Source organism: Cheilinus undulatus, linkage group 22 (genome assembly GCF_018320785.1).
Source record: "Cheilinus undulatus linkage group 22, ASM1832078v1, whole genome shotgun sequence".
NCBI classification, from domain to species: Eukaryota; Metazoa; Chordata; class Actinopteri; order Labriformes; family Labridae; genus Cheilinus; species Cheilinus undulatus.
In genome coordinates this window covers 3,764,611-3,779,951 of record NC_054886.1, presented here as the reverse complement: position 1 = coordinate 3,779,951, position 15,341 = coordinate 3,764,611, and the positions used below count along the sequence as shown (strand labels likewise).

At 37.6% G+C, this 15,341-nt stretch overlaps 1 pseudogene; it reads right to left on the bottom strand.

The window, feature by feature from the left end:
- Positions 1–4,046: 4,046 nt before the first annotated feature.
- LOC121505041 lies at positions 4,047–5,829 on the bottom strand (annotated as a pseudogene).
- Between the last annotated feature and the right edge of the window lie 9,512 nt (positions 5,830–15,341).

The window sequence follows — 15,341 nt, the reverse complement described above, 5'->3', positions numbered from 1 at the left end:
GAGCTCTAGTTTAGCTGTTTTCTCTCTGAAGTAGCTCAATTAAGTTTTAGCCAGAAACTTTTCTTTGTCATGCTTTTATTTTGTAATTTGTACCTCTTTGCGCTCATAATACTGAACTTCTTGCTAAAATAATTACTTTTTTAATAAAAAAGAGAACCTCTTGCAAACTCAAAGCAATGATGACCACTGAGAAATAATTTGCTGCAGGTAGAAACCAAACTGAAAATAGCTGAAGGGAACGGAGAAGAGGTGAAAGGTTTGATATCATGATATGCAGATGACTCTGGGGTTTTCCACTGAGATGATGGTGAGCTTTTAACCTGAAATGAGACACCCAAAGGTGCAATGCTGTCCTCATTTCCCATCACTGTGAGAGCAGGACTGTGCAGCATGGGCTGCTATAGTAGCTTTACTACAGTGAGCCTAAAGGGACAAAACAGGCAATTTATGCAGTTATTAAATATTTAACTCATTATTTGTGGCCCTTAAAACATCACCAGTGTTTAAACTCACAGACAGAGATCTGACATGTGATCACAGGAATCTTTATTTACTCACAGATTTGTGTTAAATGTTGTCTGGTACACAGACTTTATCAACTAATAAAGGCATGATAAATATGTTTAATAAATGTTCATACATAAACAGGATGTATTTCCAGTCTGCACGGCAAATTTACCTCAGAATCAAAAGTCTGTGTCACTTTTCCTTTGCATACTAACTTTAGTATCAGGTCAGTTACTGTCTGGATTAACTGGTTAAACATCATCTGAGGGTTGTCTTGTTCTGTACATTTGAATTTCTTGTGAATAGACGACGTATTTCTGCACATAATACCACAGTACAGTGGTTCTCAACTGGTGGGTCGGGACCAAAGAATGGGTTGTGGGGCTGTTTTCAGTGGGTCGTGGACTGATTCCTGGAAATAAGTCTTAGGCTGACATCAGTCTCTGTTTATTTTACTCTGTTTTACTGGAGAAGGAGTTAATTCTGGTTGATTTGGATGGAAATATATTCAAGAATTTTTTTTTTGTTTTTTTTTTTTTTGAGGTTTTAAAAACAAAATCAACATTTACATTATAATTTTTTTTTTTTTTTCTGAAGGGGGGGAAAAAATTTTTTTAAATGCATGTCAGCCCAAAGTTGTGGCCTGTCTCTTTGTTCAGTCATATGTTTTTTTGTTCTTTTGCATATTTTTTCATCTAAGGTCCATACCGCAACATTTTTATTATATAAATGGTCAAGTATCCAAATAATAAATAGATAAATAAATATTGGGTCCCAGTTGACATCAGGGAGGTGGTGGTGGGTCCTATGGGTGGACCAGTTGAGAACCACTGCTGTACAGAACATTATAATAAACTGCATTCATCATTTACAATTTTCAGATTGTATCATTGATGGTTGCATGGATGTATTTTTGTTTTTCTTCATATAATAATCCAATAAACTCATCAAAATTAAATCCTTAAACAACATTGATGTGCAGATGTAATCCAGGAGTAATTTTGTGTTTGTTTGAACGATCTTTACCACCCTCAGAAACACTGAGGTGAACTAACTCAGTTTCTGGTATCCTGTTATAAACACTCATTATAAACCAGTGACCTCTACTCCTTAGCCATTAAAGCTGAAGATTTACTTAACTGAGTTTAAAACAAGTAAACTTAAGTTTTTATAACTTGTAACTTCTCACTACAGGTCAGACTGCTAATTTGCCGCACTGAGCATGTTCCTGCTGGGCAGAGACCCTTGGGTTCAGTCTGGTTTGTCATTCATTTTTTCTTTTAATCTCCAATCATTAACCCATATAATACAGATAACAGCTCATTGGTTTATTGTTCATGATAACATTTGATCGACCCGTTAACATCACCTGAAAGGCTGTCTACACTGCTCCTCATGAGAAATTCTCCCCTCTAACAGAAACTCTGGTTGACTGATGGTTAATAGGTTTAAAGAGTTCAGTTTCTATTGAAAAGACTCTTCAAACCAAAAGAAAGGAAATGAGCTCAGTGGTCTGTGACTACGTGGTCTTAATAGAGACCTTCTACCACAGCAGAGTCAGTCAGAACCAGATCAACATTCATGCAGCAGTGACATTATTCCTCAGTCTTCTAACAGTTAGGGGGGAAACGTGGTCGTCCTTTAGAGGTTACATATAGATGCTGTTCAGTTACTAGTAAGGTGAGTTGAACCTTTCTAAGGGGCTGGTTTGATCCAAAAAGTCCAGGTCCAAACGTTCCTCCCTTTCAAGCACTGCCTGTGGTTACGGCTGCTTTCACTCTTCTACTGTCTGTTTTAGTTTGAACAAACCTTTTCCTGGCCTCGTCTTCTGCTTTTATAAATCTGCCTCATGTTTTAGAGTCTGTAGAAGTGTTCAATTTAACGTTAGTGTTCACTTTTCAGGTCTTGTCTCATACTGAACAACAAAACTGTAAATATCTGATAAACGAAGAGGAAAAAATAAAACTACTCTTTTTGTCACAAGAACTTTAAAATGTTCAAATCAGTTACAAGTTTGACAATATGAGGAAAAATTTCTATGAATCTCCATGTGGTACTGATAAAAATAAGAAACAAACATTTTTAATAAAGACCAGAGTTATTATAGTTAACTGAAACTAACTAAAGAACTAAAGATACAATTTAAAAATCATTTTAACTGAAACTAAATAAAAACTAAGCTTTACCAAGAAAAAGAAAACTAACTAAAACTGTATAGAGCGCTTACAAAACTAACTATAATAAAATTAAAACAGAGACAAAATATCCTGAGTTTTAGTTTCTGACACGACCATACTGGACCAAACCTGGGGAGTAAAATGGACTGATTTGATTGGTTAAGACTCCACACAGTGGTAGTTTTATGTCTGGAGGTGTATTCAAACATCTTTAAATAAATAAATATATGATAAGTGAAGAGAAGCCTGTCTGAATATGTTTTTAACAATCTATGATGTTCACTCAGTCCTGATATGTGTAAAAATAAAAAGCTAACTCTAATAAAAACTAAACTAAAACAAGCAGTTTTTGCAGAATTAAAAATAAACAATGCTAACAACCCCCACCCCCCCCCCCCAAAAAAAATAACCCCAAAAAAACTGTCAATCACTAAAGTTTACAGTTAAAAAGCTATGGCTTTATTTGTTTTAATCAATAACACAAGCACAAGCGCTGGTCTAGGACTGCTGGGTATTCTTGGGTGTTGACCTTGAAGCGGGTGGCCCCTGTTAGAGACCGTCTATAGAGATAAATGTAGGAGAAAATAAAATCAAACTTGGAAATGTTGAGAATGTCATGAAAGATACAATACTTCTTCACTACCCTCTAAAATATATATATATATATATATATATATATATATATATATATATACACATAAGTCTACCAGAAATGAACTGTAAGAAAAATTTACATAACAAATGCAGAAAAAGTTTTTGAATGACAATTTTTCTGTACAGTTAAAGGAACAAATCTGGGGGTGCAGGAGGCCTGGTAGTTTAGGGCTCGGGTTTTAAATCTGGCCTGAGGCCCTTTACCACACGTCTCTCCCCTGCTCTCGTCCCTGTTTCTAACTCTATTCACTGTCCTCCTCTATCAAATAAAGGCACAAAAATGCTCAAAAATAAACCTAAAGAAAAAACGAACAAACAGGTTTCTTGTGGAGGGAGCTCAAAAAAAAAGACCATTTATTTTCTTAATTTCAATGTTTAAACACGTACAATTCATCGAAGCACTGCCATTACAATCAATCATATTTTAAACATTTTGATTCACAAAACTCTTAGAAATCATTGAAAATACAATCAAACATCCAGTCAGACTGCAGTAAGAGATGAAATTATACAGAGGAATATTGATCATGTTGTTTTGTCTAAATGCTTAAAAAACAAACAACAACAACTATATATATATATATATATATATATATATATATATATATAATTAACAAAATTAATTACTGTAATTCCTTAAATGAAAAAAAAAATTGTTTTATTTGTTTTAATCAATAACAAGCACAAAGCTGGTAAAGGACTGCTGGTTATTCTCAGGTGTAGTCCTCAAAGCGGGTTACCTTAGTTTGAAACTGTCTATAAAAATGGCAATAAAATACAGAACAATAATACTGAATAGATTGAAAAAAAAAACTAAGTAAAGAGAAAACTTTAATTTAAAAACATTTTTTCTTCACTCTCAAATGATGCAAATTATTTAATTAAAGCACAACGTACTCAAGAACGTATCTGATTCAGAAAAGTCACATTGCTGAAAATGTTATCAGTCCAACATCAGTTTAAAGTGACGTAGTAAAAGATGAACCATGGTGACTTCTACTGCCTCACACTGGAATACACACATTCATCTCTGGCTGTGTTTCTCTGTCTTCTTGATGTGTTGGGCATGTTAACGTTCACAGCGGCATAACAGACATCATCTGCTCCTCTGTTACCCTAGAAAAGTATATATATATATCACAAAATGAACCTCGAGAAACGTATAAAAATGCAGAAAAAAAAGGTTTAGTATATTCTTCAGTCCTAAATCTTACCTCAATGTTTGTTGTGGAGGGAGCTGAAAATCTTGCTTGTATCTCTGATGGTGAAACACAGAAATCACTCTTGAATTCAGAATGAAGACTTAGTGAAAACAGGAAGATACTAACAGTGTTAGTGATCATACCTTGAGATAAGAAGCAGATTCTTTTGTTCATCTTGTACAATAAGAAGGCCAGGACAACTATCAGGATAACTGCAGATATCAAAGCTCCACTCAGAGAATACACCAAGACACCAGAGCTCACCTCATCTGTGGGTACAGTCAGACAGAAGAAGCCGAGCTCAGAGCTTTATATCTGTGTTTAGTCTGATTAGAGAGTTCTCATGGGGGATCATGTTGACAATGAAGAAACTCACCTCCAAAGTCCAGCTTGGTCCCGTTTCCAAACAGTATGTGTCCACATGAGACCACAGCGCAGTAGTAGGTCCCAGCATGAGAAAGATTCAGGCTCCTCATGTTCAAGTTGTAGACACAAGTTTAAGTGTGTGAGTGAGGGTTCCTCTCACACTGATCATTCCTGCCTCCATGGGTGTAAATGAGTCCTGGATGAGCTTCCTCAGAGTTTCTGAACCAGTAAACACTGTGTTCTTCATCACAGGTCCCAGTGTAGACTGCACAGTTCAGAGTCACAGAGCCTCCTGGCTGGATGGTTTCAGACTCTGACTGATGGACCAGAGCTGGGACGCTCACACCTGAACCCTTCACACTGACTGTGATGGTCTCTAGAATTTGTATATTGCAGGAACTGCAAACTATGCAGTGATAAATGGCTGAGTCTGACATTTGTAGATCTGAGATTGTCAAACCATTTTTACCGTTTTTACCCTTCATTGTGAAGCGTGAATTGTTCTTAAACTCTCCATGGAAACTTTTATAAGTTGCAGAGTTTTGGAAGGAGGAGATGACCTTCAGGTTCCCTCCAAGACTTTGCTTGTACCAATAAACCCATGAATAACGGTCATCTTTGAAGACACACTTCAGAGTCAGACTCTCTCCAGTTTCTCGTATCTCATGATGAACAGATGTAGATGACTTCAGATTAACTGTCTGGGCTGAAATGCGATGTGTGATAAAAGTACCATGTCATTAAAATCAAAAGCTTAAACATCAGAAATCTTGAAACAGAATGGATCTGTGAACATTCACTAGATTTTAGATAAATACATAACAATGAAAACTCAACGCACCATTTGACCCCAGGACCAAACACGTCAGAATGAAGACAAACGCTGCAGATGTCATCGTGCTCAGATCTTTGTGCTGAATGGAAGAAAACTGACAGTTTCTCAGCTCTTGTCAGACCACACTGTGTTTGATTGGCTAACATAAACCAGACCACATATATAGACATAGGAAACAGGATGATGTGCTCGCTGCTTTGGTGCTGATGTGTGCATGGGTGCGTCATTGTGGTGTTTCTCAGTTTTCTCAGTTTTCTTAGAAACAGCCCCACTCTCTGTGGTGAAGGTGATAGAGTTCACCCATGGTCAGAGCTGGACTGGTTATTTTGCCTACTGGGTATCTTCCTGGTTGTACCTCCTTTGAGCTTGTAGGGTTGATTTTTAAATTTTTTCTTTTGAAAGGCAATTAGCTACACATATAATACCAGCAAGGCCCATTAGTTGTTTTCTTTATAATGACAGTTTGCTGACCCAATCACATCTGTTTTCACGGCTCCCCTTCCCTGTCTGTGTGCTCCATTCTCAGTCCAGCTTCATTATCCGTCCAGCTTCTCTCCCTCCTCATGATAAATCCCTCCTCCTAACATTGAGGGGTTCCTGATTGGTAGATATAAACCAGAAAGAGAAAAAAACTGGCACGTTGTTGCTTTAGCCACAGCTGCAGCAAGTTTGCTGGCTACCTGATGATGATAAATGGAGCGATGGCTTCACAAAAAAAGTGTTCCAGCTCAGACTTGGGTCAGCAGCAGCAGCAGGGGTCTCAAGGTCAGTCACCAGAAAGCCTAACAGCAGCTTCACCAGCTGAGAAACGTTAAGGCCCTGGGGCCGACACCGGGGCAACGAGGCTCCGTAAATATCAGCCCTGCTTTTTGAAATATGGCTTTTCATGCACGACCAAAAACAACACAGAATACCTGCAGTGTGTTTTCATGTTTACAAGCTCTCAGCAACATAAATGTTCAAAGTGAAACGTGGGCTGTTTATCTCCCCACTGTGTTTCATTCAGGCTTTAATTATGTGTTGATTGTTGTTTTCTTTAATTCAAAAGAAAAATAAAGTTTGCGTTATTTGTTTACATGTTAACTGGCTTAACTACCAGCAATATGATGTGATGTAGCGACCATTGTCTGTCTGTTGGTCACGTTAAAGAGTTATTGTGATGCTGCTATGTGTTTTTCATAAATCCAAAGGCAATTTGCCAAAAATAAGATGTTATTGTGCCTTTGGGCAAGACCTGTGTCTCAATAAGAAACTGATAGCTTAAGTGTGAGCTTAAGTGCTTGATTTGTAAATCAGACACAAATAAAATGCTGTATTGGTCGACGTGTTAGTGACAAAAAGGACATGGAAGGCCTTTAACCCTTTAGAACCCAGCGTAGTGCCGGCACTACGATAAGCACATCCATTTTTGATTGGCGGTAGATTTGAAACCGGATAAGATAGATTGATCATTCTTTTTGCATATAAAACCTGGGGAGTTACGCTATCATTTCACATATTCACCATGTTTCAGAGCGCTTTTTCATTGCGGAGATGGGTTCGTAAAAATACACAATAAAATGCACATACCAAAAATCTTTATAAATGAGACCACGGGTATTTGCAGCACTTCCTATGTTGAAATAAACATAATCACGTTGTGGGCGTGACCTGTCACATGATTCTTAGTGTCCCTACCTCATAGGCTCCCCACCCCAACAACAGGAAGTGGCGTATTTTCCCAGGAGTTGTAGTTTTTTCTGTGGAATACATTGAAGAACTTAGCCTGCACACATACTCGCCCTCGCTCTCATTTCACTCCTACTTTTTTACAAAAACACTCAGGCACACAACCCACACACACACCAGACATCCATCACACACACCTTTGACACACTTCCACATACATGTAGTTATGGGTTTGCAAAACCCCGGTCGTGCCAAACAGTTTTAGAGCTGGCGTGAAGCTTCAAAACTAATTACAGCGTCAGATGAAGAGTCCAACTTCTCATCTGGCTTTTTTTTTTTTTTTTTTACAGGTTACAAAATTGACTTTATCTCAAAAAGCAAGTTATGTACAGAAATAAATTCCCTGTGGTTCCAAAGAATATTGTGCAACTTTTTAGATTTAAAAATTTGAGGGATACAGCTATGCAATTTATGTATTTTAAAAAATATGTGAAAAAAAAAAAAAAAGATTTATTGCACTTTAAAGCAATTTTTTTGTATTAGTTAAGACATAAGTTAATACATATTATTAAAACTTGGGATATAAGAGTTTCTATTTTGATGTAAAGCAAATAAAAATATTCCCAAAAATGGCACTACAGTATGTAAAAATGTAAGAACATGTCCTGGCGGACTTGCACAATGGTAGGCTTTAAAGGGTTAAAATATTAGAAGTTATGAATTTAGACAGAATGTCATGAAAAAAAAGTACCTATTGAGATTTATTGTACATGTTATTCATCATAGACAGAAATATCCCTAAATATCTTGAGCAGAAGCTGCTGCTCTCTCTCACACTTGTTGACGATCGCTTCACTCAGTTATGTTTCCGCTATCTTTCGATTTCTCCACTGACATTAGAGTGAAATTAGAGCCAGAGTTTTATTGACAACCAATAAAGGAAGTAGAATAAGAACTCAAAGTAAATTTTTCAGTTGGTTTTTCAGTATATCTGCACCGTTTTTTGTTTCAGCACCGCAGACAGCGCTTTATCCATTCACGCTGGGATTGGGGGGTGGGGGGTGTTGGCGCGCGTGATTGGGAGGAGGGTGGGGCGTTTGGGGGGGTCACGGACACTAGTGCATGTTAAATTGGGAGTCGCGACTCAAAAAGGTTGAGAACCACTGGTATAGCCTAGTCAATTTCATCCCTATAGTAGCCTATAGACCACATTTTTTAATGAAAATGTTTAGGCCTGTATTAATTTTGTACCCTGGGCACGCCCACAATGGGAGGAAAAAGAGTGAAAAAAGATTCAAAACAATTTAAATGTATACATGTGACACATCTGACAATTAAAAGCAAAAAAAGAATTGTGTTGGATGTACATATTTAAATTGTGTGGGCCAGTACAACCTTTAATCATGAAAATTTAAATGACTTGTTTTGTCCCCAGTTCATTCATACATTAATTATTGCAGTTGTCTGTTTCAAAGATGTCAGGAAAGAAACAGACCAGCAACCTATCATTCACCCTTAGGGGTCAGGCCCCCAAAAGCTTTCCAGGTCAGAGGAGGAGACTGTGGACGAGGCAGTGGGTGAGACAGTTGAGGAGGAGGTAGTGGAGGAGTCTGTGGAGGAATCTGCTAGGGTGACTACAGGGGAAGAGAACCTCGAGGACAAGGGAAAAAAGAGACCCTTAGCTGGAGCAGCTACCTTCAAATGCATTTTCAAAAATGAATGGACCACTAAATGGCCTTTTATTACTGTAGGACAAACCAGCTCCAACTACTGGTGCTCTGTCTGAAGACAGGTGAACTCCTGTGCTCATCAAGGTATGAGGGATGTTGCCAGGCATATTGAGGGCAAGGGGCATAAGACAAGGAGCAGGCATTGAACTCCACTAGTAGGGTTACACAGTTTTACACCCCAGCAGCCTCTGTTGGAGGCATGAGTGTATAAGAAGCCAAGGAATGTAGCACAGGAAACCAAAAAGGCTGCTAACAATAGTTGATGGATTCCTTTGAATGGTAGTTATATCAACACAAAACCCTATGGAGTGTTCATTATGTTTATGAGTTAATGATTCATGATTATATTTCTGAGTTATGATCAAATGTTTCTGTTGCAGACGAGGAGAGCAGAGGGGAAGGTGGCTGTGGCAATGGTACAGCACAATGTTGCATTTTTAGTTCCTGACCACTTCAGCCCACTCTTCAGAGAGTGTTTTAAGGATTCAGCCACAGCCCAAAATTCAAAAGTGCCAGCACAAAAACAACCTGCATCATCAATAAGGCGGTAGCGCCATACTTTAGGAACGAATTGGTGCTGAAAATGAGAGTCCCTTCACTCTGATGACTGATGGCTCAAATGACACATGTAAAACAGTTTAATCATATGCTTGTTTTTTATTTCCATATTATGCACACATCAAGAACACTTACAATTTCTATGTAATGTCTACATTTAGTTATGCAACTCATTTTTGCAGGACTTGAGAAGATGAACCCGCTTACAGTCAGGATCTTTGACAAAGACGAAGTTGTTCACAGGTTCCTGGACACGTACACAACAAGTGGCCTCAGCTATATGATCAGTGACGTAATGAAAATAAAATGATGTACCTTGGAGGAACTGCATTGGACTGTCCGTCGACAATGCCCCTGTTAATACCGGAGCAAAACATTCCATTGCAGCAAGAATGCTGAAGGAAAACAACAGCATGTATATACATTAATGCCACTGCCATATTGTGCACAACACTGCCAAACAAGCAGGGCAGAGGTTTTTGGAAGTAAGTTTTAGACCTATGCATCCCATTGCCTATCTGTCAGGCCTAATGCCTAGTAAAAATGTTGCTGTTCACTGATAAAAAATGACTTTTTGGCCCTGCACTGTAAAATCCAATAGTTATGCCAACTCAGAAATATAAGTTGAAGTAACTAATTTTCAAAAATGTGTACTTCTCACGAAGTTATACTGAGTACCACTAAATTACAGGGTAGAAAAATCATCCATACTCCTGTTTTGAGTGATGCCAACTAAAAAGAATCAAGTAAAGCCAAAGATGGGTTTCAAACCTGCTGCCTAACACCCACAGGCCAGTAGGTGGCAGTAACTACATGGAGTTAGGACTGGGGGATAAAGAAAGAACGTGTGTTTGAGCTTGCGCAGAAACCAACGTGAAGTTTGCCAGCATTTTGGCAACACAAGCAGCTTGTATTTTTACCTCAAAAGATGCTTTTATTGTTGACAGACCACAGTGTACGTTGTTTAGCAGGTAACAAGTATTTCTTTATTCATTGTTTCAACTGAGAGTAGTGAGCTTTTAACACGGCTTTTTGAGTAAAGAACAATTGCTCTTCAGTTCAAATAACTAAAATTCCTTTGTGTAGAGTACTTAGGTAAGGAAGTTATTAGTGCTCAAGGTTTAGTACAGACTACACTGTAAACCCGGATTTTGTTTCTACTTAAATGTTTTAGCAAACATTACTTATTCTTTTACGTTTTGTCAAAAAACGTTGACATTACTAAATCAAATAAGTGGTTTGTACTATTCAGCTGAAAGATGCAATGCAATGATCATGTTAAGATGAGATAACCTAGTATGTTTACTTCTTTAAGGGGAGGGGCTATTTCAGAATTTTCAAGTAACCATGGGTGAGACTGTCAGTGCATCTGTTGGCACCGGCAGGCAATGCTTCCCTTCCACATATGGAAAAGCTAATGCTTTGCCTCACTATGTCCCCACTCCACCAGAGAGGGAGTAATCAGTTGGCCTGGATCACCATCTGGATGCAGTAATGTTAATGATGGACAACTCTCTATTGGGAGCGGGCTAATAGTGGGAGTCTGCATTTTACGAGTGCTTTTCTGGTTGTGGTGAGTAGTCATGAGGAATGGCTCCCAGACAACTTGAATGACTTTAACAAACTCTTGCACAGGAAGCAGAAACAGCTTTTATTTATTTTCAACCACACATACTATCGCATACAGACAGGGTGGTCTGCAACATTGACCCCCTCACTCATGGTGTCACACTTAAAAAAAACAATTAATAACTAATAGATTAAACATGCATAATAACAACTTTGCAATGAACATGAACATTATAAAAAAAATATGCATGGCCATGGCTTTGATTTATATTTTGGCTTTTGTGTTTGTGTTAATCACTCAAAGGGAAAGACATTTAGTAGAATAATTTGATGGAATCATAAGTTGTACAAAAGATTTTAAGTGAAATTGACTCAGATTTAAATCGACTTAACTGAAAATGCCTAGCTCTATTATTTGGCAAAATTATTAACAGTACTTAATATTTTAAGTTGTATCAAATAGGCATAAACTCTTTTTAATTAAAGATATTCAGTAGAATCATCTTCAGTAATAATTGAAACTACTTAAGATGTTGAGTTAAATGAACATAAGTTTTTATCTTTCATTACTTAGTTTTTTTAAGGTAACCAGTTTACCAGTATTTTTTAAGTAAACTCAACTCATTCGGGTTTACAGTGTAATAAACAAAAAAGATATCTAGGCAAATAAAAAAAAAATCTAGGACAGACTATTGTACTGATATTACTTTAAAATCCTTCTTACGTAAAATTAAAAAAAAAAAAAAAAAAAAAAGGAACAACTATTCATTTTCAGGTAAGATTTATAATTTAATACAGTACAATCTTAGTAACTAGTTGAAAAAACTAATGAAGAGAGAGTAAAATTCAATGAAAATATTAACTTGATAATTGCTAGTAAATGTTACCTGAGTTATTCTTTTCGAAAAACTAATAATATGCAAGTAAAATTGTGAAAAAAAACGTTCCTATGTTTTTTCAAGTAAATATCACTCCAAACTTTTATCAGTGTACAGTGGTGTAATGTTTGAGTTTATGTCATAAATGGCAGATATCTGGATTTGACCCAGAAGATATTGCTGTTGATGTTGGCTACTGGTTCAAGGGCAGCATCAAGCATAAAGGATACTTGGCAGGTTTGTGTTTCAATCAGTACTAGTCATACCCTACAGTACACAGCTATGTGCAGAAGATTTTGATAGGTTTGCTGTGTGTTTATCTATTTGTTTTCTCCAGAATTTTGTGACTACCATGGAGGTGAATACTTGGAGATGCTTCTGCACATTTCAGTCCGATGGTTAAGCCTGGAGACATGCATCACTCAGATTCTGCGACAGTATGGGCCACCTTACCATTTCAAGTCTTTAAGTAGGTTTCACATTTCACTCACACAGGTCAAGATTTATACAGTATGAGGCAACATGTGAACTTGAACTTAATATGAACTTAAGCACACATATTTACAGACGAGAAACAGTCAAGGTTCAGGTGGCTAGAGGAAGCATTTTCCAACCCTGTGATGGAAACTTACCTGCTTTTCTTTCAAGCAACAGTACCAGTATTCTCTACTTTGATGTCCTCATGCAGAAAGAAAAGTCCTGCATATTCCAATTTCATGAAGAGGTAAAATGGAATGATTTGGCATATATTCCAATTCCTTTTTTGAATAATACATGGAAATCTTTAAGAATTTCTAATTGTAGATGACGACGTTCATACTGAAGCTGTCTGCAAGATTCATGAAGCCAGCAGCACTACAAGGCAGATGAGGCCATGACATCCTGTACAAGGACTCACTAAACCAGCTGCCCGGTAATACTTTCAAGTCTCATATATGGTGCTACATCTGTATACTCACTGACCACACCAACTCCATTCCTGAAGAGTGTTCTCATAAATTGGCTGATATTTCTGATGTGATGTAAATTGTATAGTAAATGATCTGTACTTATATAGCGCTTTTCTAGTCTTTTCAATTACTCAAAGCTGCTGCACACATTGCCACATTCAGCCATTCACACACACATTCACACAGCACTGCAAAAGTTTGTGCCATTCTATACAAATTCCCACACCAATGTGGCCCCATCTAAGGCAATCTGGGGTTCAGTATTTTGCTCAAGGATGCTTTGCTACAAGGCCTGAAAGAGCTATCTATATTCAGAGCTATATATAATTTAAACAGTTTTTCATTCTCTCTCTCATTCGTTCTGTCTACCTTTCCTTCTCCCTCTCTGATAGGAGAAAAGCTGAATGTTGGTTTCACCACAAGAGCCACCCTCAACAGGCTCCTTGAAGCTGCAGACATCACAGCTCAACAAGTTCAGCAGTTCCAGCAGGCAGCACTGGCGTTTCTGGTCAGGGCTGTGGAGTATGGCATTGACAAACTACCCCTTAAGGAGGACCTTTTGATGCATGCGAGATTTGGCGAGTGTGGGGTGAAAGATGCCCTATACTTTGTTGACTGGCAAGGGTTTCAACACATTTCACAGAGGTTAAGTAAAACGCTTCCCATGGTCACAAATAAAAATCTGTTCAGCCTCTTACTGAAGTTCTTATCACAGTGCTTTTTTGTTGTTGTTTCTTGTTATGTCCCCTCTTTCGATGTTGAAGAGTTTTGGGGGAGAATGTCATTAACCAAGAATAAGGTAGGAAGTATTTGGCACCACGTGACATACTCATAATTAACTGACATAAGAGTAAAACATTTCAGTAATAGAGACTCTTGGTTCATTTTTTCAAAGGTGACCGGTCTGGGCCAATTTGGGAGGCTATCTAAGATTGCAACTTTAGTCTTAGTGCTCCCTCACTCAAATGCGAGTGTGGAGAGGGTTTTTTCCTTGGTTGGATTATACAAAACAAAGACAGGGAACAGCTTGGCACTGGATGGAACTCTTTCATCACTGATGACTGTGAAAATGGCTGGCCTAGAACCACAGTGCTTCAAATGGGAGCCACCAATCCCTGTGCTGAAGGCCTCAAAATCTGCCACCAACACCTACAATAAACAACAACAATCATAAACACACACACACACTTATACTTGTTCTTATTACCCGATGGGGACCTAAAAAAGCAGCCTGTAGGAAGGTGAAAGGTGGGGACGTCACTTTCGAAAGGGAATGCAGACCTGGTTTTACTCACAAAATTTTTAAATGGCACTGGGAATGCAAAAATGCACTAAGGTTTTAAGATTTCACAACTTTAGAGACCTGACTTAATTTCTGGTTTTTCTATTCCGACGGGGACTTGGCCATTGTGTCATACCATAAACTACCACCAGGGGTCTCTGTTATAAATTTGTCAAAATAATGTAAAAATACATGCATTTACAGGACTATTTATGTCAATTAATACAGTAGACTTCTATAAAAGAGTACTGCACCTCTATACTGTCATTTTTTTATTTGTTGTTAAACAAGTTGCAACACAAATTATGACATTATAGAACAAGCAGGTATGACCATTTCTGCAGATTTTTACAGCTGATAATTTGGCTATAAAATCTGACATATTGGCTGTAAATATGGCTATATGTACAAATAATTAGTGGAGTTTTAGCCTGGACCAACAGACCTTCACCAGCTGACGTCTTTTTCTTTGGTCATCCTGATTCCTTAAACTATTAAGTGTTAAAAGGATGGAAAATTGTTAATTTGTTCTTCCTAAAACTATAATCTGTGTTTGAAGGACTGATGTTTTAGATCAGAATTACATTTAAGTATATAAGTATCAGCTAAAAGTAATTTGTAAATATCTGCATATCAGCAAAAAAACAATATTGTGCATCCCTGGACATTTTTAAATGACATTCAAGGATAATACATGGTTTGTACGGCCAATATGTACAGACAATATATACGCTCTAAATACCAGCAGAAGTTTTAATATTTCTAATACCAGTTTTCTGAGCAGAGAAGGCAGAAATGGTATTAACATCTTGTGCTCAGACAAACAAAAAAAGCACTTTAAGTGACTAAGGATTTAGTTGGAACATTTCTGGTGTGTTGGTACTGGTACCAAATCAGTAAAATTTTTTGAGTCCATCTCTTCAACTCTGGAAGTCTGTGTTCTCTCGTGAGCCAGAAGCTTACCT